General features: G+C 31.3%; 1 long non-coding RNA gene across 1 annotated transcript in view; it reads right to left on the bottom strand.

Annotated features, from left to right (window-relative positions):
- The window catches only part of LOC309661921, an 859,734-nt gene that overhangs the window by 670,715 nt on the left and 163,553 nt on the right, over positions 1-25,466 (bottom strand). The gene's annotated exons all lie outside the window — the stretch shown is intronic.

Raw genomic sequence — 25,466 nt, 5'->3', positions numbered from 1 at the left:
TCAACATATTTTTACTGATATTCTCTTTCAGACACTATTCTTGATATAGATACTGAGGATATAATAGTTAGCAAAATAAAAAAGTGATTTCTGGTAACAGAACCCTTCCATTCTAAAACTAGCATTGTGACTCTTACATGTTTATTTATAATACAGAAATAACATTTTATCCTAATTCTTCATTAAAAAATAAGAAAAAAGTTCCTCCTATTTCATTGTGTTTTCATTTGTCTGTTAATAATTTTTGATGCTAAATGGGAAATAATTGAAAAACAGATTCTCTGTGTATTCTGGAATACACCATCCTCTGAACACCGAGGAAGACCATACATAGCCTCAGCTATAATGCTGCATGTGTGCTAATGTTAGGTGACATCTATTTCCTTTATCCAACTACAAAATGAACCTGCAAGACATGGCCAGTAATAGCTAAGTGAGAACAAAGAAAGGTTAGCAGTGGTGCCAGTCTCCAGTGCTTCTTCACTATCAAGGCATTAATACAAATTACTGCCATAATCTTTGCAAACTTCTTCAAGAAGATTATGCATAAAGGTAAATATAATAAAGAATTAATGTCTTCCCTTAAAACAATACTTAGCTTTGCTAGGCTTCCATTTTTGAATACTTCTTTTATTACTTGGTGATATAAGATTTAGTCACAAAACATCAGAGCAGGCAGAGATTGTTCACAAAAGAGCAGACAGAGTTTGCAACATAGCACACCCACCCTTGACTGAGGTTCTGCTTTTCTTGTTCTTTAAGAAGAAAGAATCCTACTTTTGAACATCAGTTTTCTCCAAGGGCCTTGGGCTAAGGCTGCTACAATTAAATGAATAATTTATCTCTCATGTGCTTTTTACCTTCCTAAGACCCAGGGGAAAATAGGAAAACATTTATTATCTTTGTGTTACTTGAAAGAAAATTTAGTACCAATAAACATGAAATATTTCTTTACTAGATCCTGATGACCAGTTAACATTATCTTATTATGAATTTTAAATAAAGTATTTTTAACATATGCAAAAATAAATATAAAAATATTCAGCAATGGAATTTGTATTCAGAGGGTGATGCCTACTTTACATTTTCCCTATCTTTCAAAATTAAAGAGTAACAGAGAAAAGTTTAAGAAATCCCTTCTAAAAAATACTTACTTAGATTTTTAAGTTTTAAAAAATCTTATTTAATAATAGGACAAAATTTTTCAACCTATGCTATAAAGAAGAGAGTATTTCATAATTTGATGTAAACAATGGGGACATTATTTTATTAATATTATATATCAACTGTATAAAGCAATGACGATTTTACCATAAGGTGGAACATGTTGGATTCACATGTTCTCCCATGACATGCTTTTAAATTGATGCTAAGTTTGGATACTTTTGCCATTAAGGCTTTGCAATAGTATATACTTATGTTTGCTTTAAAAACTCACTGAAAGAGTAAGTTTTATGCCATTTTATTGCCTTAAAACCTAATATTAAAATTGATTAGTGAAAAAATACTACAATAAAAGCGATGTTTTTTATAATTTCTATTAATATTTTATTCAAAATGTTTCAGGCATGAAGAATACTAGATGATAAGAAAAAGCTGTAAGGATGCATCATTGAGAAAGAAAGAACATGATTAAAAAAAAAAAAAAACTCCTTATCTATACAGAAATAATGGCCAAGCTGTTGTATCCTACTGTTCCTGATAAAAGGAGAGGTCATTTTTGTACATATTTTCTGACAGAATGAGGACATTCATGTTATCCCTGATTAGCTGAATAATGTCCCGTGGCATTTTCTCCATTGATGCAACTTAGCAATGACAGCCTCATTTGCTGTTCATCCTGACCTTCCTTTTTCCCCCCTTACTACACCCCTCCCCTCTAACAGACTTAAAGAGATCAGTATGTTCCAAACTAAAAATTAAATGCAATTTTTTTCTGGCTTACAATACTAAAATTAGATCATTTTCATTAACATTCCCACCAACATTTTGCTTTTAAAACGTGTGCTTTTCTAAGAAAGGCATTGACGCTTATAAAAATTAATTACTCACTAGGTAAGATTTTGGTTTGGATAAAATTTAATTGAATTTTAAATGTACTTTATCTTCATTATATTTTTGTATATACAAACTGAATCTGTCCATTATTTTCTATATTTTAAATATATTTACTCAATTTAATATAAATAACAAATATAGCTGTGAAGTATATTTGTAAGAGAAATATATATAAAATTAATATTCACTTATTGATAAGCTAAATAACATGTCCACAACCTACCTTTCAATTTTCTATTTACATCATCTAAACTAATTATCAGGAGGCAAAAGAGGCAACTTGGAGAATCTTACACTTACATAATAAAAGTAAATACATTGTTTTCACCAAAATGAAAATGTTAGTATCTTGAGTGGTGATGGAATATAGACTGCTTTCTTAATGACATCATGTAATATCCACTTAGAACATGGGGTCTTTCTTTATAGTTTGAACAACTGCAAGAAATAGATGATATAGTAACATTAACAAGGGAAAGATAACCTAGTACACTTCCCAAAATATGTCTCATGGTTCATTAGTTGTATTGAAAGTTTCATGTATGACATCACATATTGTTCTTGTTCTTGGTAAAGTTAGAAAGAACTGTATGAAACAAACAAATGCATTTACTTATTTCTGCTTGATGCAGCAGCAGTATTTAATGTGCATTGTGACTTTCATATTTCTAAAATTTAATGAACGTAAAAACATTTTCCCCAAAGGAACTCATGGAATTAATTTTATAAACACATATTTGGGGGGAGGATAATTTAGTGCATTTTAGGATGCTTTAAAATGATAAAGAACAGCTAAATAAACTTAAATGGAAACTCAGGTAAGAGAATTATAGTAGGCCCATAACTCAAATAATTAATTTCCAAGATAGAAACTGCATATTCTTGTTTAACTTGTTTGAAAACAGCTCAAAATTACTAATAACAAGAAAATTAAAAATTAAAAAATTGAATATCAATTTATAACCATCTGATGGCTGTTGCAAGTGTCCCTTGTACCTGTGAAGCTAGTGAGTGAAAGAAAGGCAAGCAATCAGCAAGCAAGAAAAACTAAATAAGCAACAATGAAGTCATTTAAAACTCACTTCTACTTCACAAACTCAAGTGAGTGCATCTGCTTGCAAGAATTTAATATGCATTCATAATCCAACCTGCAAAAAGTGCTTAAAGATTTCCAGGCTCTGCAGTGAAGGGCACACAGGAAAAAGGATGGAATGGATGAGGAAGACTGTCCACCACATAGAACACACTGATGACCAAGATAATGGAAGTTCATTATCAAATGCAAATATAAAATACGAGACAATTATGGGTTGAATTGTCACCCCAGAACTGATATGTTAAGGTCCTAACCCCTAGAACCTCAGAATGTGACCTAATTTGGACATAGGGTCTTTACAGAGGTAATCGAGTTAAAGTGAAGTCATTAGGGAAGGCCCTAATCCAATATGACTGATGTCCTTTTAAAAGGAGGAAATTTGTATATAGAGACATTCATAGAGGGAATGTGATGTGAAGAAGCAGAAGGAGAAGACAGCCATCTACAAGGAAAGAGGCTTGGAACAGATCCTTCCCTCATAATTTTCAGAAAGTCTCAACCTAGATAACACCTTGATTTTAGGCTTGTGGTTTCCAGAACAAATACATTTCTGTCATTTAAGCCACGCAGCCTGAAGTATTGATACTTTGTTATAGTGGCCCTTTGAAACTAATACAGAAGCTCACATCCCACTATTTGCTATTTTCTTTATGTCTATATTTTGATCAAGACATATGTAACAGTTAATATTTTTCTGCATCACCCTGAGTTATACTATTTCATAAAACATTTAAATGTTTGAATTATAAAATGATTTCTTTTACTATCCAGGATTTCTAGGAAAGTCAATTAAATCTAATAGAATATGCATTTTCCTTGATTATCAGTTAGTTTATTCAGGAGCTATATGCCCTGAATAAACTGTGTTCAGGGCATATAGCTCCTGAATAAACTAACTGATAATCAAAGGAAAATGCATATTCTATTTGCTATGTTCTCACTAAATTACCAGGTGATTTGTATATCACAAAGCTGAGATAAAAATTTCTCCCAAACTCCAGGAAACATACAGTTTAATTAAGATATGTTAGATGCAAATAACTGAAATATAACTTAAAGAAATTTATATTCAATGTGAATAATAAAAAATAATAAGGTTAAATTTCTATAGTAACAAGAAGGAATGATGAACTATAATCCCATTTATACAAGTAAAGAATAATCTTATAAATATGTAGCCTTTCAATTTTTAAAAGAAATCATTGGTATATCTTAATTAAGACTTACTCAAAACTACAGTGAGGTATCACCTCACACCGGTCAGAATGGCCATCATCAAAAAATCTACAAACAAGAAATGCTGGAGAGGGTGTGAAGAAAAGGCAGCCCTCCTGCACTGTTGGTGGGGATGTAAATTGATAAAGCCACTAGGGAGTACAGTATGAAGGTTCCTTAAAAACTAAAAATAGAACTACCATATGACCCAGCAATCCCACTACTGGGCATATACCCTGAGAAAACCATAATGCAAAAAGAGTCTGCACCACAATGTTCATTACAGCACTATTTACAATAGCCAAGACATGGAAGCAACCTAAGTGTCCATCGACAGATGAATGGATAAAGAATATGTGGCACATATATACAATGGAATATTACTCAGCCATAAAAAGAAACGAAATTGAGTTATTTGTAGTGAGGTGGATGGACCTAGAGTCTGTTATACAGAGTGAAGTAAGTCAGAAAGAGAAAAACAAATACCATATGCTAACACATATATATGGAATCTAAAAAAAAAAAATGGTTCTGATGAACGTAGGGGCAAGACAGGAATAAAGATGCAGACGTAGAGAATGGACTTGAGGACACGGGAAGGGGGAAGGCCAAGCTGGGATGAAGTGAGAGAGTAACACTGACATATATACACTACCAAATGTAAAATAGATAGCTAGTGGGAAGCAGCTGCATGGCACAGGGATATCTGCTTGGTGCTTTGTGACCACCTAAAGGGGTGGTATATACAGGGTGGGAGGGAGATGCAAGAAGGAGGGGATATGGGGAAAGACGTATGCATATAGCTGATTCACTTTGTTATACAGCAGAAACTAACACGACATTGTAAAGCAATTATCCTCCAATAAAGATGTTAAAAAAAAAAAAGTATGCACTACAATGGCAGGTAATGATATGGACGAAACTCACAAACCATGCTGAGACAAATAAACCAGAAATTTTCTTTAAAAAAAAAAAAAGAAAGACTGTCACTCACTCGTATTCTTTTCATATAATAACTGTGCTTAATAATATAAATTATTTTTTAATCTATTAGTCTATGAGCATATTAGTATTATCGTGATTCATAATATGTATTTTAGTTATAAAATTACTGTTAATAATTGACTCTAATAAAAAGTTTAATTCATAAAAATATATTAACTACAACATTCCACTGAAATGTAACACAGTTGCGTTGTAATTTAAAACCAATCTGAATTACAGATTTAATATATTCTTTATTTAAATGCAAACATTTTAATCATTTAACACATATGGGGAAATGATACCAAAATAAAACATTCCCAAAAAACTTATTCAGATAATCTGCGGTATAAGAAGACAATTCATATAGATTGTGTATTTTTAAATCACAGGTTATCAAACAATACTTCCATCAATTCTTGGGAATCTAAGATAGCCTTTATAAACACACACAAATTCATACCTTACAGTAATTCTTTTTTATTATCAGTTTAATCTTGGAGGTGATTAGGATAATTCCTACCTATATCTATACTGTATGCTTGGGACTCTTATTAGAACCCATTTTCCCCCAAGCTTATAAGCTTAAAGGGCAAGATAAATAAACAGATGATAAATGATAGATAGATAGCAGACAGACATGTTTTTGAAATCATAAAATTTATATAATATCACCATGAAATGGTTTCAACATATGTCTAATGCATTTATGATCTCAACAAATATTGATTGCTAATATTAAAAATAATGTTAAAAGTCATCTTGATAAACCAGATAAATATTATGACTACATTGGGAAATAACTCACTTGGTGAGGCAAAATAGGCTTTGAAACTAAACATATACAATGCAAATTAAAGGTTTGGGAATCCTGAATATATTTTTGACAGTTTATATCCAAGAAGTTCCTAATAAAGCAAAAACAAAACAATCTACTGGTGTAATGGAACTCAATTTCTGGCATTATTTAGAACCATCAGCTGAAGTTCTTAAGAATACAAACATTGAATCCTCACCCAATTATATTGTGATAAGGTGGATTGAATCAGGCTACTATTACATGATTCTTTAGCAAACTTCTCAGGTGACAGTGTTCCATACTAAAATTTGGAGAAAAAAATCATATATTTACAAATAATGTCACTTATGTAAATTTATATGAATAAATTTCTAATATTTATACATAGATTAACAACTGTCTATAATCTTAGGTATTAAAATTTTAAGTATTGATTTCACTAATACACTGGAACTTCAAGTTAAGAACTTCCTCGTAACACTGAGATGGCTTATAAAAATCAATCAGGAATTTATATCAAAATGCAACAGTGATTATGATAAATGTAAACAGAGTCTGCTTCTATCCTCTGAAAGAGGTTGTAGAGAATTGTTATAAATTCTTCCTTAAATGTTTGGTAGAAATCTCCAAAACCCGCCTGGGCCTTGTGTTTTCTGTTTTGGAAGATTATTACTTATTAATTCCATTTGTTTAATAGATATAGCCCTATTAATATGACATTTCTTCTTGTGTGAGTTTTGGCAAATTGTGTCTTTCAAAGAATTGGTCCATTTCATCCAGGTTAACAAATCTGAGGGCAATGAGTTGTTCACAGTATTCTTTTATTATCCTTTTAATGGCCATGTATCCTTTTAATGTGACCTGTAGAGATGTTCCCTTCATTTCTGATGTTAGTAATTTATGTCCTCACTCTTTTTTTCTCATCTAGACTGGTAGAGGCGTATTGATTTTATTGGTCTTTTCAGAGTTCAGCTTTGGTTATATAAATTATAGAATACTTTTGAGTTGCTCAATACTGTGTTCAAAAGTTACTTTGAGTCAATCTTTGTTTTCTTCCTTCTTTAGAGTAGTTTTCTTATTCATTTGAAATACTATTTGTTTTATTTTCCATTGATTTCCATTTTAGGCCTCCATCCTGGTTGACTTTGTTTTTGTTGGAAGGAAGGGCTGTGGATGTAAAACATCAACAAAATTCCAAAAGTAAGAAAGAAACAAAGAAAGATACTGAGACAAGTGTCATTCCTTCTCAATTATGTCTATAACATCCTTAACACCCATTTCTTCCATCCATTCCCAACCATTCCTTTAAGTGACAGTCTGTTATTGGTGAAAGGAGAGACTGGTTAATAGACCAGTGTTACAGAATAGTGAGTCCAGAAGCAGGAACATATAGGCACACATACATGCATGTGCATGCACACACATATATTTGATCATTTGCGTTACTAAAAAGTTTCTGCTTGGGAATGGTAGGAAAATGATGCTTTTATTAAATTGTGCTAGGTCCATTGAATATCCTTATGGAATAAATCAGGGAACCTAATCTCTACATATATCAGTATAAAAAATTACAGATGATTGCAGCTCTAAGTGAGACAGATACAACAGTAAAATATTTAAAATATAAAATAGAAATATATCTTAATGATTTGAGTGAAGAAAAGCTACTTTCCACTATAAAAAGCACTAACCATATAAGATTGATAAATTTGATTTCTCAACATTTTTAACTTTTGATCATCATACATAATATGAGAGTATGAAAAAAGCAAACCATTGCTTAGGGAATTATATTTGTAAATCATACATTCACAAAAATACTGAAACCAGAATATTTAATGAACTTCCACAAATGAAAGTGAAAACAACTGAATGCCCTCACCCCTAGTCCATCATGGAAAGAAAATTTTAAAAATGCATTTTACAAAATAAGATATAAAATGGCCAATAAATATAAACATATTTATATAAGTATACTAAAAATTGATAGGTATAAGAGAAATACAAATTAAATGCAGTATGACACATACAAATTAAATGATATATAACACAGAAAATTAAATAAAAAAATCAGGATTTAGAAAGGATGCAGAGTAATTGTGCTTATATACAGTGAAATGGGAGTATAAGTTGCTATAATTACTTTGGATAATGATTGACCCTAGTTAGGAAAGAAGGACAGACTTTGTGACCCACAGTACACAAATACCTCAAGTGGCCATTAACAGTAGAACAGATAAATTTTATACATTTTTACACTGAAATTTTATACCAAGGAAAATGACTAATTATTGCAACAATAAACAGTATGTTACATCTCTCAGAAAAATGAGCAAATGATGTCAGACACAAAATCTATTTCTGCATGATTCATTCTTTATAAAAAGTTCAGAAACAAGCAAATATAATGCATGGTGATAGAAATGAAGAACAATTTGGAGGCAGGAAATGACATGATCGTGGTTTCTGATATGCAAGTAATATATTACATCTTGATAGGTTGGATGGTTATTTTCATTCTAAAACTTCATTGAATATACACTAATGAATCATGGATTTTTCTTTAGGTATGTTATTGCTTCAACAGTTTATTTAAAAATAAATTCATGAGATAAAACTAAATTAGGACTTAGATAAAATAACTTTATATAAACTTAACAGGAATCAAATGAGGTTATAAAGTAGTGAGCTGAACAGTCAACTCAGAAAATTGTAAAAAGAACATCTCAGGAAATCTAAAATAAAGAGAAAGAAATATTAAAGAAAAAGGCCAAAATAAGTGAAATAGAGAAGAGAATAAGAGGTTTAATAAAGCCAATTATTTGAAAAGATTAGTAATGTAGAAATATCCTTCGCATAACCTAACAAGAAAAAATGGCTATAAATATGTGGTATAATTTGTACTATCATTCAATAGAAGAAAAAGAAAGATTTATTAGTATGTGTTGCTGGGAAGAATGGCTGAAAATAAGGAGGAAACCCAAACAAATAAAACCACTAAATCCTTTCAGAATACCACATATATAAGTGAAATGCATATGAATTAATGATAGATCCTAAATCTGAAAATCAATAAAAGAAAATGTAGGAGAATATTTCTATGATATAGATATGCAAAAGGGCTTCATAAATAATTCTTTATAACTGTCATGGCAAAAAAAAAAATGAATTTAGTTACCACAAACAAGTATTTCTGTTTACTGAAGGACGCAGTGAATAGAGTTAATGAACATATGACATATTGGAAGATAACTGTAATGTGTGAAAATGACAAGGGAGCAGTGACCAAAATGTATGAAAATAATCAAATGACATAAAGACCACAGAATGAAATCAAATACATTATGGACTTAAAGTCTGCAACAAGCTAAAAATAATGTGAAACCATGATGAAACTAATTATTAATCAGAAAAATGTGAGAATGAGATATCACTTATGATGCTGAAAAAAAAGATTGAATGAAAAAATTAATGCCAACTGAGAGCACACAGCACAAATAGACATTTCCAGAAGCAGCTTTTAAGGATGCATTTCAGAGTAAAGGAAGATAACTCCTGAAAGATAATTTAAAAGGCAAGAAGGAATGAAGAAAGAATGAAATAGCATGCATCTATATTTATTTAAATGACTCAATGTATAAAATAACAATAAATTTATCTAATTTGGAAGTTTAACATTTGTTTAAAATTCTTGGCAATATTTCAAGTTTAAACCTTACAAAAGGAAGAGTGCAGAACATAAATTTCAAACCAGACGAGTATAAATGTCAAAGAAAATGAAAAATTTGAATAAAGAGAAATTAAGATAAACTTCAAATTCAAAATATAACTCATAAAGAGAAAAATATAGGCAAAAGTGCACAAAATTGAAAACAAAATAATTAAGATGATGGAAACAAGCCCAAATATATTAATAAGCACTACAATTGCAAACGGACTAAGTGCAGAATGCAGAAAAGTGAAAATAATTGTTTACTGGAAAATAAAATCCAGCCGTGTGCTGGTTATCACAAGTACATACACCTAAAAATAAGAATCCTTAAATATCCATTTAAATGGATATTCTAGGCAGATATAAATGCAAATAGGTCTTACATGGCTATATTAATGTCATTAACATTTACTTCTCTACACAAAATATTATTAATAATGGACGGAGTACCAGGTAAGGGAAAAATAATTCAACAGGAAGAAAGAACAGTATATACTTGTATGCTCTTTACATGATTGTCTTAAATATTTATAAAGCAAAAATTAATTCAACTGCTGATATGGGTGAATAAATGCCTAACTGATTGGCTGTCCCTCATACAATAACTGAAAGTCTAGATTAAATACAAAAACAATTAGAACAACCTTAAGATTTTGGAGAGTGAACCAAAGCTGCCAATTTCTGGAAGGCTGTCAAAACTTTAAAGAAGCGTGGATGAAGAATGAGTGTTAATAGGTACTGGGGTTCTTTCTGGGATAATGAAAATATTCTAAATTTTGATGATGGTTATGATTGTACAGCTGTGTCAATACACTAGAAACCACTGAATTATGTACTTTAAAAAGGTGAACATTATGGATTATGAGTTGCAGTATAACTCAATAATACTGTTATACATATAACAAAGAAATATTTGAAGACAGGATTGGCATAGGATGAATTTCTGTTTCCCTTTGATTTCTAGTCTGAAGTTAGGCCTCAGCCACAGCACTGTATGGGGCAGATAAAACTCTGGTATTTTACAGTCTTCTGGCCTAGACACTGCCCACATTTCTAGTAGATCCCTGAAAGATACAAGCATGAAGCACACAACAATGAGCCTACTGAAGGGGAAAAAAGAAGAAAAAAAAAAAAAAGAACTAAGCTTTGAGCCAAATATCAACCAAGAATTAAGGAGAAATAAAGACATTTTCAGATGAAAGGAAATCAAGAGAATCTATCACCAGCAGATGTAGATTATAAAAAAAGCTGAAGACATTCTTCAGATGAAGGGAAATCACACTTGAGGGAAAATCGAATCTTCTGGAACAAATGAAGAGCATCAGAAATAGCATGTATTGTGGTAAATAGAAAATACTTGTTTTTTCCTCTTAGTTCCAATAACACTCATATATCCTTTCAAAGCAAATTTAATAGCATAATATACATATGGATGTAATACATATAACATAGGTGGCATAGAGGGTGGTGAGACTGGAAAATGTATAGGTAGAGTGGTAAGGTACGTATATTTCACATAAAGCAGAAAAATTTAACTATAAATACATTATGAAAATTTAAGGATGCATATTATAATCCCTAGGGCAATTAAGAAGGAGAAGACGGAGAGGAAGGAGAGAAAGAAGAAGGAAGAACAAGGAAAAAAAGGAAGGGAGAAGCAGCAAATAGGTATAGTTAAAAAACAAACTAAAAAGAAATTCTAAAAAATATTAGTAATAATCACAAAAGAGTCAGAAAAGGAAGAACAGAAACAAAAAATAGAGGGAATAAAGAAAGGAAATTTTAAAATGGTAGTTGTAAATCTATTCATATCAATAATTACATTTACTCTTAAAACTGTGGAAAAGGACATAAAATCAACTTCCAGCTAAATGCTGCTTATGTTAGATGCTCTTTAAATATTAAAAATAGTTGTTTTCAAAACAAATAGGAAGGAAAATGTTATACAAACCAAAAGAATAAGAAGAATGAGATGGCAATATTAATATCAGATAAACTTTAACACAAAAAGTGTTTCCTGAGATAAAGAGGAACATTGTTTGTAATGATACAAGGAACAGTACTAAGACAAACTTAGAAAACTTAAACTACCTCACTTCAAGTCCTATTATAAAATGATATTAATCAAGACAGAGTAGTATTAGCATAAATATTGATAAATAGATCAGTAAGCTGGAATAGAGAGCTCAGAAATAGATCCTCACTTTTATGATTATCTGATTTTTAGAAAAGGCACCAAATCAATCCTATAGAGAAAGAAATGCCTTTTCAGCAATTGTGCTGGCATAATTGGATACCCACAAAGAATAAAACAAAACAAAATAAAACAAAACGTTGACTCTACCTTATACCATATACAAAAAAAAAAAAAAAAAAAATTGAGGGTAATTTAACTATAAATTAACTGTAAAGCTTTTAAAGAAAACATAAGGTCCTAGTGATTTGGAAATATGTAAAATTTATCTAGAAAAATTACAGAAGGAAATAATGCTTATTTTTCTTTTGTTTTAAATAATAAATTAGACCTCATCAAAATTAAAACCTTTTGGCTCATCAACCTACACTATTTGAGAAGTTTTAAATACAAGCCACATACTGGAATAAAATTATTTATAGATAATATATATGATAAATATTTACAGTACATAGTTATATGTACTATGATATATAATATTACTATACTATACATATATATAATACTGATATACAACATATACTTAGAATACTTAAAGTCAATATTATCAAAAGAAAGAATCTAGTTAAATAATAAGCAGTATTTTAACAGATATTTTATCAAGGATTCAAATGCCCTACAAGCACATGCAAAATTACTCAACATGATTAGACATCAGGCAATGTGAAGTAAGACCACAATGGAATACTACTTTACACTCACCAACATTACTAAATGGTGGTAAATTTCCAGTTGCTTCTGGAAATGTTATAGCTTGTTTGTGGGTGTGTAAAAATTCCCACATCTTTAGGAAACATTTTAACCATTTCTTATAAAACTAAATATTTAAATATTTCAAATATTTCTTATAAAACTCACCCTATGACCCAGCAATTCCACTTTCAGGTAGTTACCCAAGAAAATGCAACATGTATTTCACAATAGCTTCATACTACAATGTTCATAGAAGCTTTATTTTTAATAGCCAAAACCTGAAAACTTTGTCATCCATCTGTATGAGGTGGAGAGTGTGCTTACATGGAAAACACACAGCAAACTGAATGACTCTCAAAACCTTATGCTGACTGAGATCAACCTTTTACATAGAGCAAATGCTGCATGTTTCCATTTATATGAAGTTTAACAAATGGCCATGTATGTAATAAATGGGTATAGCTAAATATAGTAAATCTAGGGGATGAGTATACATGTGCTCACTGTAAAACTCTTTCAACTTTAATAAATGTTTGAATATTTTCAAAATAAAAATCTTATAAATTGGTAGAAAAAGAAACAAATTTACTACAAGAAGTAGATATTTCTATACCCATGGGTCATATAAGGATTGCCAAGCAGAGAAAACAGAATATTTGTTTAAATCTCATTAATCTTACTTTACCTATAAGCAGCATTTAACATTGACAAACACACCTCGTTGATAAATCAATACTTTTAACTTGGCTTTTAAGAAACACATGTGCTCTTTCTTTTCTAAAAAATTTAGCAAGCCCTTCATAATTTTCTTTGCTGAATCATCTTACATTTTTGACAAACAATCATTGGAGTGTCCCAGAATCAAGATATTTTCTTCTCTCTTCTATTTACAAACATTATTTGGGTGCACTCATTTTGTCTCTTGCTATAAAATACTGTGTATATTTTTTCAGCTCACAGTTGTATATCTTTTGGCCATACAACTCTTCTAAATTCCAGAGTTTTCCTACTCAATATCTCCATTTGGAAGTCTAATTTCATCCAAAACTTACAATATCCAAATACAGAGCCACTGGTATTTTCCAAAACATTCTATATATGCAGTCCTCCTTACTTAGTTCATTACAGTATCATCCTTCCAGTTGGCCAAACTAAAAAAAAAAAAAAAAAATCACTGTAGAGTCCTCCTCTTTCTTTTTCTCTCATACCCATTCCTACCTATTAGACTGTTCTATTAAATCTGTCTTCAAAATATATTCAGAACCTGGCTACTTGTCTCAATCTCCATTTCTAGGACCCTAGTTCTAGTCACCATCATTTCTACCTGGATTTCTGCACTTGCCTCATGATTGCCTCTTTCCACTGAGTGTATTCTCAAAGAGCAGATAATCCCATTAAAACAGAAAGCAGAGCATGTCATAACTCACCATTTCACATGAGTAAAAGCCCAAATCTTACTACATGGTTTAGTTCCATGTCTCTTCTCTGACTTCATCTGCTATTACCCTCACTCAGGTTTCATTACCTCATTCATGACACAAGGTCATGTTTGCTATTTCTAAAAACTGCCAGGGATATTCCCAGATAAGGGGATTTGTACTGTCTCTCCTGACTGGAAAGAGTATCTGTTTGGCTCCCTCCCTCACATCTAAGACATCTGTGTACAGAAGTTGCCTTTCAATGAGGTCAACGTTAATCAGGTTATACAGTGTTGCAAATGTTATGTGACGTTAATGATACACATTACCTCATGTTTCCCTCATGCAAGTTATCATCTCTAATTTCCATTTAATTATTTAGTTAGTATGTTGATCATTCCTTACCTGTCATTACAGAATTCAACTCATTAAAAGTTTTGTCAATTTTCTTCATTCACATTTTCCAAGCATAAAGGCCAAGGCTCAGGATATAGAAGGTACCAGTAAGTACTTCTTTCGTGACCAAGTTTAAACAGCATAATTTAGTGGGTCTGTGTATTAAAAAAATAAAATGAACAACTGAAGAATATGCATTCTTTTTAACATACAAAAGATATTTATATAATTTAAGAGCAAACTGGACCATTTAAGAAAGTTTGTAAACTTAAATCATTGATATCATTAAATAACATGCTCTGATAATAGCAGAATTTAGATAGACATTAATAATGAAGAAAGATATATTTAGAACATAATTATACATTTGGAAACTTGTAAACACCATTGTAAATAATGCATGAGTTAAAGTATAGCAATCAAATTGTAAAATACTGTAAGCTATGCTATAAAAAAATTTACAGTTCTGAATACTATTTGTAAATATCTCATGATTCAAAGAAGAAACAATAATCAAATTTTAAAATAATTTGAGCTCTTCCATGAGGAAAATGTATATTTTTGAGTGCTAATATCAAAAAATTTAGAAACACTAAAAATGTATTTTTAAATGTGCTTGTAGGAAGTTACAAAAAGAATGACAAAATTTAAAAGTGTGGCATATTTTATTTTCTAAAGCTGGTTGAAGAAATATGTGCTCTTCCAACAATATGACTGACTCTTCTCCCAACAAAGGGAGGTGTGGTCTTCATTTGCTTCCCTTGAATCTCAACAGAAACTCGGGACTATTCATTTAAGCAGAGGATATTGGAATGATGCTGTCAAGTCTAAGGCTTGGTCATAAAAAGCATAGACCTTCCACATGACTTCTCACTCTCTGATGATAGGTGCCATGGGATACCTGAGTGGACATGCAAAAAAGTCCAAATACTTTGAAGCCTCTATGCTAAAGAGGTCACATGTAGACACCACATAAAATAAATATGCCCAAGGAGCTTCAGCCTTACTGGCCCTTAGCTCTTTGAGTTTTCCCAGCACCAACCACCAGACTTGTAAATGAATATGTTTTGAGATGATTCCACGTCCTGGCCTTCAAACTGCAATAGGAGATGCCAAGTAGAGCAGAGACAAGTCTTCCCTGCTGTGTCCTGTCCAAATTTCTGGCTCACAGAATCTGTGAGCATAATAAATAGTTGACAACTTAGCTAAAACTGGAAACTATATTTTCCATATTCCTCTTTCATATATATTTCTAAGTTAGAGTTGACCAAAACAGGAAAATGAATAAGAATTAAAAGTTGGAAATAAAGAAGCATTACTTTCCAAAGACCTTAGGAGCAGGTCAGAGCTAGACATAGAGGTGCCTATTCTGGAGGACTCCAGAATCCAGGTGATCTTTCAGACTACTGGCCCCAGCAGCCAATTGTGGACCCAAGACAGCTGCCAAACCCTTCACTGAAGTTGAAAAATAGCAAATTCCACAGGTATCTCCACCAGATTTCCCTTCATGGTTTCACTTTGACAGCTAGACATGCGTGACTTCCAGGATTTCCCTTAAAGCTCAAATCTGCCCAACTGGTTCCGTGACTCAGGCTGTTATTGACAGTGATTGTACCTTATTACCAATTCCCATCATTCTTATTTCATTTAGACAATTTCACTCACATTTGTGTCAGTCCTAATTTCTACAGTAAACTCTTTAGCCCTATAACATTTTAAATAGTTATGTCCTAATTAAACACTGATTAATACAACCATGAATTTATCACCTATTATATAAAAAAATGTCTTTGGGAAATATAAACCTTTTTTTAATTCTCTAGCTTATATTAGATGCTACATCATTGGATAAGAGATCTTGAACATAAAAAAATTTGCAAAGCAAACAATGTATATTTAACCTTCAAGGATTTTCATACATCTAGAGTGGGGTTGGCAACCTTTTTTTGCAAAGGATGAGATAATATTTTAGAGTTTGTAGGCCTTATAGTCTCTGTTACAACTACTCAACTCTGCAGGTGCAGTGTTAAGTCAGTTAAGTTAGACAATACATAAAAAATGACTGTCCTATGTCCCAATAAAACTTTATTTACAAAACAACTGTTAACAGGCCAGACTTGGTCCACAGACCATAGTTTGCTGAACATGGTCTATGGAATTAGGTTGAAACAACTAAAAAGAGAAGAATCTGAGAATCTATTCTACTTTGGATTCTACTTAATTAACTTACAAAACTGCTATGTGCAAACCATATTTTATTACATGTTCCTGCCTTAACCATTCATTACTTCCTAATTTCTATCACACATGCATTTTTCTTCTGACACTAAATATCTTAGATATTACACTTTGACTTTTGTAATGTACAACTCATTTCCAATTAAAGTCTGATTCCACATATCAGTTGACAAATTACATAGACTTAAACTCTCACAATCTCTTGTGTATCAGCTCATTTTATGCTCCAAATATCCTCTCATATTTGTTATGGAAACATGGTAAATGTGTGGGATCCCCCATGGTAAAATGTCAAGGGAAATAGTGGTACATGAAATTTAAATTGATTAAGCCCCACAATACTGAACTTCAGCTTGTAAAGCAAATGTGAGGATTTATTCCCTTTGCTCCTTGCAAATAATATAACACCTAAAGAGTGAAAAATAGAAAGAATAAATGAAACACTAGTTCAAAGAGCCTGAAGAACTTGTTAACATTCACATCTTGTGGACTTTACCTCTTTTAGGCAATGTAATCTCAGATTTATTTGGTTACCCTCAGAAGAAAACAAATTACTGTGACATTCCTGAAACATTTGTAATTCTATCCACAGGCAGCTTAGAGCCTCTCCTTCATTAAGACTCTACATTCTGTAGCTGCTGTTGTCTGTTAAAGTCACAGTAAACATTTCTGACAGCCAGCTGTTTCTTTCTTATACCATAACTGAACTTCTTTTTTTCTCATATATATATATATATATATATTTCTTATTAGTTATCTATTTTATACATATTAGTGTATATGTCTCAATCCCAATCTCCATAAATGAACTTCTTAAAGTAAATCATTAGTTGTGTTAAATCCGCACACATTTTTGTCACTCAAATGATAAAAATATTCATCTGCAAATATTACTAATGTGAATTTTGAGTAATATGACATGCTTCTCTGAGAGAAGAATTACATTTCAAATTAAAAAATCTATTCTTAATTGTACACAAAAGTTCAAATACTATTGAATATTTATGTCACTATGTTTTGACTTTGAACAGTGACTGGTTAAGAAGATTTGTTTTTTCCCCTATGTGAAATGGCATTATTAGAAATGTTAAAGCACTGTCAGTCAACTATAGCTGTTGATTGTTCAGTTTACACTGAGCTTAAATTTTAGGCATTTAAAGTGAATGTCATCCTTTTTCCCAAGTAAATGATGATATTTTCATCTTTGATTTTAATTCAGGCAGGTATTTTTAACTGAGATACATGGACATATTTTGGTGTCCTTAAATCCCCTGAAATTGTATGCATGCTTGTGCATGTGATTTTCTTCTGGTGAAAAAACGTCTATAGATATTAGTAGATTAAAAAATGGAACCATGAACCAAAATGATCATTAACAGGAAAATGATTACTATGACATTAGGATAAAAAAATATAACTTTTCCCCATGTTTTTCATATAATAATAACAACATATGTTTGAACTTTATTGTGAAAACTTAGACTCTAAAAATAATTCCGTTTCTGGATTTAAAGGCTTTAAATTAACACTTAAAACAATTTTCATATCACACGCAAAAAGGCATTGCCTAAGACTTAAAAGAAATGACAGCAGAATCAGTGCCTTTTGCTGAAATCAGTCAATAACTAACATTATGTGGCAAATATATTGTAAACCAGAATTTTTCACTGTGCTTCTAATAATGACATGTGGCCCTATGATATAGGAGAGCTATAAGAACTTCTTTCAAGGTTTTGATGTAATCAGGCTTGGGTCTGTGCCAGGGCACCAACTGTTTTCTACTATATACCATTTGTAAAGTCCCAAACAAGTTTTTATTGGTTGCTTGATTTTGTTGTTTAGGCTTTCTCCTTCAATGAATTTTTAAACCACAAAATCATGTCTTTGGAGCATGTTCATCTAAAAAATCGGTCTGGGTTAGGCTAGAAGAGAGCTAGCAAATAGGGCATATTTCTAATTATCCTTACATAACATTCAAGTTAAAAATAAAATAGAAACCAGTTTCAGAAGAATGACTTAAAAGGAAAACACTTAACCTTCCTGATTCTTTAGTTTTATCATTTGTAAAATCTCTTTTAGCTTGAAACTGCTGTGATTTCAGTTTCAAGAAAAGTCTAGCAAATGAACCATGAAAACAGTACTGCATTGATCAGGATAATGGATTGAAAAGGATGTAATGAGTATCGGTGATACCCTCTCAGTGGAATCAAGCTATTAAACACCTAAGGTCGATTTCAGCCATCAGCTACTCAGATATTTTCACTTCAGCTACTAGGTAAATTTAATTGAGCAGAATCTGGGCCTGTGTACTTGACTCAGTAATGTACAGTGAAAACACTATGGTATAGTGTCTAATGCTAATGAGGCAGATAACCCATCTATTCCTCCAGGCTTACTGGATTGACCTAAGAACAATACTTGCTAAATATTATAATTGGTGGAATGATCCACTCTTCACTGCCATAGAGCAAGAGGAGAAATAGACCCCAGTGGAGGTGTATCAGAGACATGAATATTCTGAATTGAAATAAATATGTGAATGCTTCTAAACTGAGAGTCTGCTGAAAAAGAATAACACAACTTCTCTTATTTTTTAACTATATTTAACACTTGGCTATTTATCCAGTATAAAAATGTATAGATATTTTAGTTCTGGAAGCTTTATCTTTTTGCTTATATGATCATACCAGAAGAATTGACCCCTCCAATTTCAGTGAAATGATACAAATAATTGCTCATATTTAGAAACATGATATTCAGCTACAACTGTCAATATTTTAAAAGTAAGTTCAAGGATGCTAATGAGAAAGTTGCCTTCATCACATCATTTAAAAATAAACATGAGCAATTAAGATTAAGAAATACAAACAATACAAAACACCCAGGGAAAGTAATTATAAATGTAAGAGATAAAAATAACTACAGCATATTTCTCTGTGCAGTCATTTATGGTCAGTTAGAATGTGCTTTTAGATTACCTTTACTAGAAAAATTATAAGATTTTTTGTCTTAATATTAGTCTTTTTAGGAACTTTGCGAAATATGGTTTAATTTTGTGAGGTGGAAGGTATACACAGTAATCATATAAATGAGTATATAAATTGAACATCTAAACAGATTTACATTTAAAATCAGATTTATTTATTGAAGAAAAATGGCAGATCTAGAATGTGAGAAACAGAGAAGATTAAATTGATATTTTTCTGAGAGGAACTACCATTATAAAGAAGCCTTTGAAAAAATAAATGAATGACTTAGATTTTTAGGTGCTTTTGCTTTCTATTATGAGACGCAATCCTCTATTTTGTGCATTTTCAGGGAACCCGGAAAATATGTTAATTAATTTACAATAATATTTAGATATCTGATTTAAGAGTTTTTAAGTAGAAAACCATGAAAATTTTCTTTATGATTACATAATTTTGTTCAAATTACCAAGAGTATCATAAGATCTTGTTAGGAAAAAATACTTGATCTTTTAAAATAACTGATTTAGTTCAAAAGTCTCTATTTATGAGAAAATAGAGATGTAACAATTGTCTTATTAAAGGACAGTATTATTTAACTGAAATAAAAATTCTGCCTTCCATTTCAGTGATTTTCTCTAGTTTCAAGGGTTACCTGTGATTGAGAATCTAACGATTAGATAGGAAGTAGAAAGTGTTATAATCTAAAGCACAACACCCTTCAAATCCTGGCTAAATTGCCTTGATTCTTTTCATATAAGAAAAAACCAGCTTGAAGTACAAATATTTTTGACATAAAAATATTTATTTTCAAAACTTTCCTGTGCAGACAGCAAACCTTTTCATTCAACCCAGTGGACTTAGTTGTGTGGCTTACTAAGTTCTCTTGGCAGAGGAATGCAAGAACATGAACATCGAAATTTTGAGGCTATAGAGATATTTATTATGTGCTGCATTGTAGTGTAGCTTCCAGACACTCCATTTGGTTAACTTAATACATAATCAATCTTTGGATATGTGAACTGAAGGTCCCAAGCACTCTGAGTTCAATAAATACTTTCTGTAACAACAAGTGGGCTGTGCATTCAGGCAAGACTTAAGACCAAAATAAAATGAATATAAATCATGAATAAAGATGATGCTTATTACATGATTTAGAAACAGAGTGTGGAGGTTAAGGTAAGAGATTAAAACTTGGCTAAGGCTCTGGAAATTTATCGATTGTCAGACTTAAGTGGGGATGAATGGAAAAGTAACTAGTATTATTGAGTTCCTATTATGTGGCAGGTGCCACATATATGCATATAATGTTTCACTTAATCTAATAATTAGTATCTTAATTCCCATTTTTATAAATAAGAAATCAAAGATATGTTTACTTTAAAGATTCTATGTGCTGATAACAATGAGGACACTTAAAATCCCATCTAGAGGTCAACTTGGAAGGTGTCAATTAAAGTTCTTCTGCAACTGAGCATGTTTGGGGAAGACAAAAATGACATTCCAATTTAAGAAGAGTTTTAAGTGAGTTTTCTTTAAATTCTCAAATACGTTTCTTCTTGGCAGGCCCATCCTTTCTTCTCCAAATAAAAATCAAATCTGAAGCACAAACTCTGTGTAAATTAAACATTCACTTTCCATGCAATGTTGAAAAAACTTGAAAATCTAGTATGTTATCTTTAGAGATTTTAGAAATTTACCCCCAAACTGGAAATATGAAAAAAATATTCTTCTGTTAAAATTATCTCAAAATTAAATAGGATTAGAAAGTACTCATAAATGTAAAATTTGAACATACAGAATCTCAAATGCAAATATTTATGTGTGTGTGAAATTATTAATTACAAAACCATGGATTTTCTATGTAGCTCTATTTAGAAGACTGATGGGGCCCAAATTTTATACAGTGGGCTCTCTGTATCTGCAGATGTGTAACTCTTGGATATGGAGGGCCAACTGTGAGGGACTTGAACATCAGAAGATTTTGGTATCCATGGGGATCTTGGATAAATTAGCAAAATTGATGGATGGCAAAATAAAAATATACATATTATAATAACCATTGTCCTTTTTGACTATTTTAATTTCAATAAGATTTTGGATGTGATAGTAATAAAACGTATACAACCTTGAAATGATGAAAAGACATTAAATTTTCAGCAGAGAAATGGAAACTATAAAATATAACTAAACGGAATTTTAAGATTTGAAAAACAAATACTTCAAGTTTCACAAATAATTTACTAGATGGGTCAAATGGCAAAATAGAGAACTGATGAAAGAGAGAGTACTTGGAAAGATAGATCAATGAGCATTGCTCAATCTGAAGAATGGAGAATAAAGATATTTTTAAAAAAATGAATCAAGACTCAAGGGCATATGAGACAATGTCAAATGATCTAACATTCATGTCATAGTAGCCTTCAGCAGAGACTTCACAGAGAAGAAAAATGTATGACATCAACCAATTCCCAAATCTTATAAAAGGCAAATGCTCAATAAACAAGAAACGAACAAATATAAAAATACAAAGACATATTATAAACAAGCTGCTGAAAATTTTTTAAAATCCTGAAATCAGGCAGAGAAAAATAAAATATTACATATGGTAACAATAATATGAATTACAGTAGATTTATCACCAGAAACACGGGAGGTAGAAAAAAAGAACAACTTAAAAATATTTTCAAAAAATTATATGACATTCTACACACCAAACTGAAAAGAAAACAAAAGAAATGGTGAATATCTGGATACATATAAAGGACTAATGTTCTTCTTTTAAATAATTTAAAATACATATTACTATTTAACACAAAATTAGAACATTGGGGTTTTCACTTATGTAGATGAAATATATATGACACCAATAACATAAAGGGGGGGAATAAAAGGACTTATATGACTTGTAAGTGTTATATATTTTAGTTGAAATAATAAAACAACTCTAAATAGATTGCAAAGGTTAGTTGTACATATTGTAATCCCTACCTATATGTAAAACAAAACAAAACAGACAAAACAAAAAACCCACCAAATTTGGAACATTCCACTATATGAAAGCTGAGTGCTTGTTTGCTGCTTGGCAACAGATTCTTCTTCCATATTAGGGGAAACCTTTCCCATTTTCTGGGTACACAGTGAATTTCTTTGTATTGTGTAAGAGTGTGCATTACATGGATTTTGGCCAGTCTCACCAATATATCTGTCCCTCCAGGAAGGGAATGGTATCTTCACCTGCATCACAAGTGGGGTACATGCTGTCCATCACCCTGAATCAACTATGGGGAGGGCCTGCTGGCTAGTGGGAGACCTGCACACACTACAAACACTGAATTGTTTTATTTATTTTCCTTTCTGTAAGTAAAACATTGCTCCACCAGTGACTTGTGAGTTGAGTCTTCCTTGGAGATTCCAAACCTGTAAAATATGCCATGGACCTATATCTGCAAGCACCTACTTCTGGAGGTTGGCATTATGACTTTTGCCATCTTCCACACCATGGGAATCCTCACTTGTGATTGGTAGTTTGGAACTTCCTGCTCAACAGGTAGAGTATCCCGTTTATGTCTGTTAGATCTAGTTGGTTGCGTTGTTCAAGTACTCTATTTGCTTGCTGGTTGCTCTACTCATTATTTAAAATGTGATATTGAAACCTTTATTATTGTAGAAGTGTCAATATCTCCCTTTAATTCTGTAACTTTTTGCTTCATATAATTTGATGGTTTATTATTAGGGACATAGGTGTTTATAATTGCTATGTCTTCTCAATATATTGAAACTTTTATTAATAGATGATGTCTTTTTTGTCTCTAGTAAAATTTTTGATTTAAAGTATATTTTGTCTTATATTAATATAGCCACGCCAGCAATGAATATCTTTTTCCAACATTTCCCTTTCTACCTATTTATGTCTTTGGGTCTAAAGTGAGACTCTTGGAGATAGCATATAGTTGGCTCATGTAATTTTTTTAAATCCATCCTACCAATATCATTCTTTTGTTGGAAAGTTTAATCAATGTATATTTAAATTACTTACTGATAAGGAAGGGCTTAATTTTGTCATTTTGCTATTTGTTTTCTATATGCCTTCTAACTTTTTTTGTCCCTCATTTCCTGCATTACTGTCTCTTTTATGTTCAGCTGATTTTTTCTAGTGGAACGTTTTAATTCCCTTCTAATTTCCTTTTGTGTATATTCTATAACTATATTTTTGGTTACCATGGGGATTACATTTAGCATCCTAACATTATAACACTCTAATTTGAATTTATACCAGCTTAATTTCAATAACACACAAAAACTCTGCTCATTTACAGCTCTGTCCCTACTCTTTTCACTTATTGACGCCACAAAATTACATCTTTGCACATTGTGTGTCCAAAATCATAAAGTAATAATTTTTAATGCATTAGTCTCTTAAATTATTTAGAAAACAAAACAAGGAGTTATAAACCAAAGTTACAATAATACTAGCTTTTAGACCAATAACTTTGTAAGGTATTAGTCTCATATCATGTAGAAAACAAAAAATGGAGTCATAAACCATTGTTACAACAACTCTAGCTTTTATAATCGCCCATGTATTTTCCTTTACTGAAATGTTTATTTCTTCATATGGCTTTCTAGTTACTGTCTGGTATCCTTTTATTACAACCTGCAGGAATCCCTTTAGATCTTCTTTCAGAATAAACCTAGCAATAACAAACTTCCTCAGCTTTGTTTATCTGGGAATGTCTTAATTTCTCCCTCATTTTTGAAGGATATTTTTACCAGATATGAGATTCTTGCTTGGAAGTTTTTTCTTGTAGCACTTAAATATATCACCCACTGTCTTCTGGCTTTCAATGTTTCTGGTGAGAAAACTACTGAGGATCCTTTGTATGTGATGAATCACTTCTCTCTTGTTGCTTTCAATATTCTCTCTGTCTTTGTCTTTCCACAATTTGATTATAACATGTCTTGGTTTGAGCCTCTTTGAGATCATCCTACATGGAGTTCATTGAACTTTTTGGATGTTTATATTCAGGTTTTTCACCATATTTTTGAATTAAATTTATGTGAAATGGTACTGCCTTTTCAAATGTATTTCATAATTCATATGACCAAAGACATTTCCATTTGTCTCTTAAAAATGTTCTCTTGATTTTTAAAATAGTCTTCTGTACTTCAGAGAAACCTTGTTATTCAGTGGGCTAAAAAGAGAACTAATCAATCTGAGACTATATAGTTTCTAATGAACATATTTTGCCAATAAAGACATGTGTGAAATCTACCTTTACATTTACACCATCATCCTTTGGGAGGAAAAAAAATAATCAACTACACTTCCATTAAATGGAAGACTTAAAAAGACTCAGAAAAATACACAGTTCAAATAAAGCTCCCAAAATGAAATATGTTATTTTAATCTCTGGTAGACCAGAAACATCTATCCATAGATTTATTTAACCTTTCCGTTCCACATCACTGATTTCTGAAGGTAAATGTTTAATTGAAGTTTAATTTTATTTAATGCTGCCTAGACTTTCCATTCAATACCACAAACATTTAATAGTATTTTGGCAAATTTTAGTAATCTGTCTAGTATATCCCCAGCCCATTAGTTTATTTAATCTATCAAAACAAATCCTAAATGACTGTTCTCCTTTGTCTACTTTCATTTCTTTTGATGCTATAATTTTTTCGTGTGTTATT

Source organism: Balaenoptera physalus (genome assembly GCF_965194825.1).
Source record: "Balaenoptera physalus genome assembly, chromosome: 5".
Classification (NCBI taxonomy): Eukaryota; Metazoa; Chordata; class Mammalia; order Artiodactyla; family Balaenopteridae; genus Balaenoptera; species Balaenoptera physalus.
Note: the sequence above shows the minus strand (reverse complement) of the source record. Positions and strands in the feature narration are given on the sequence as shown.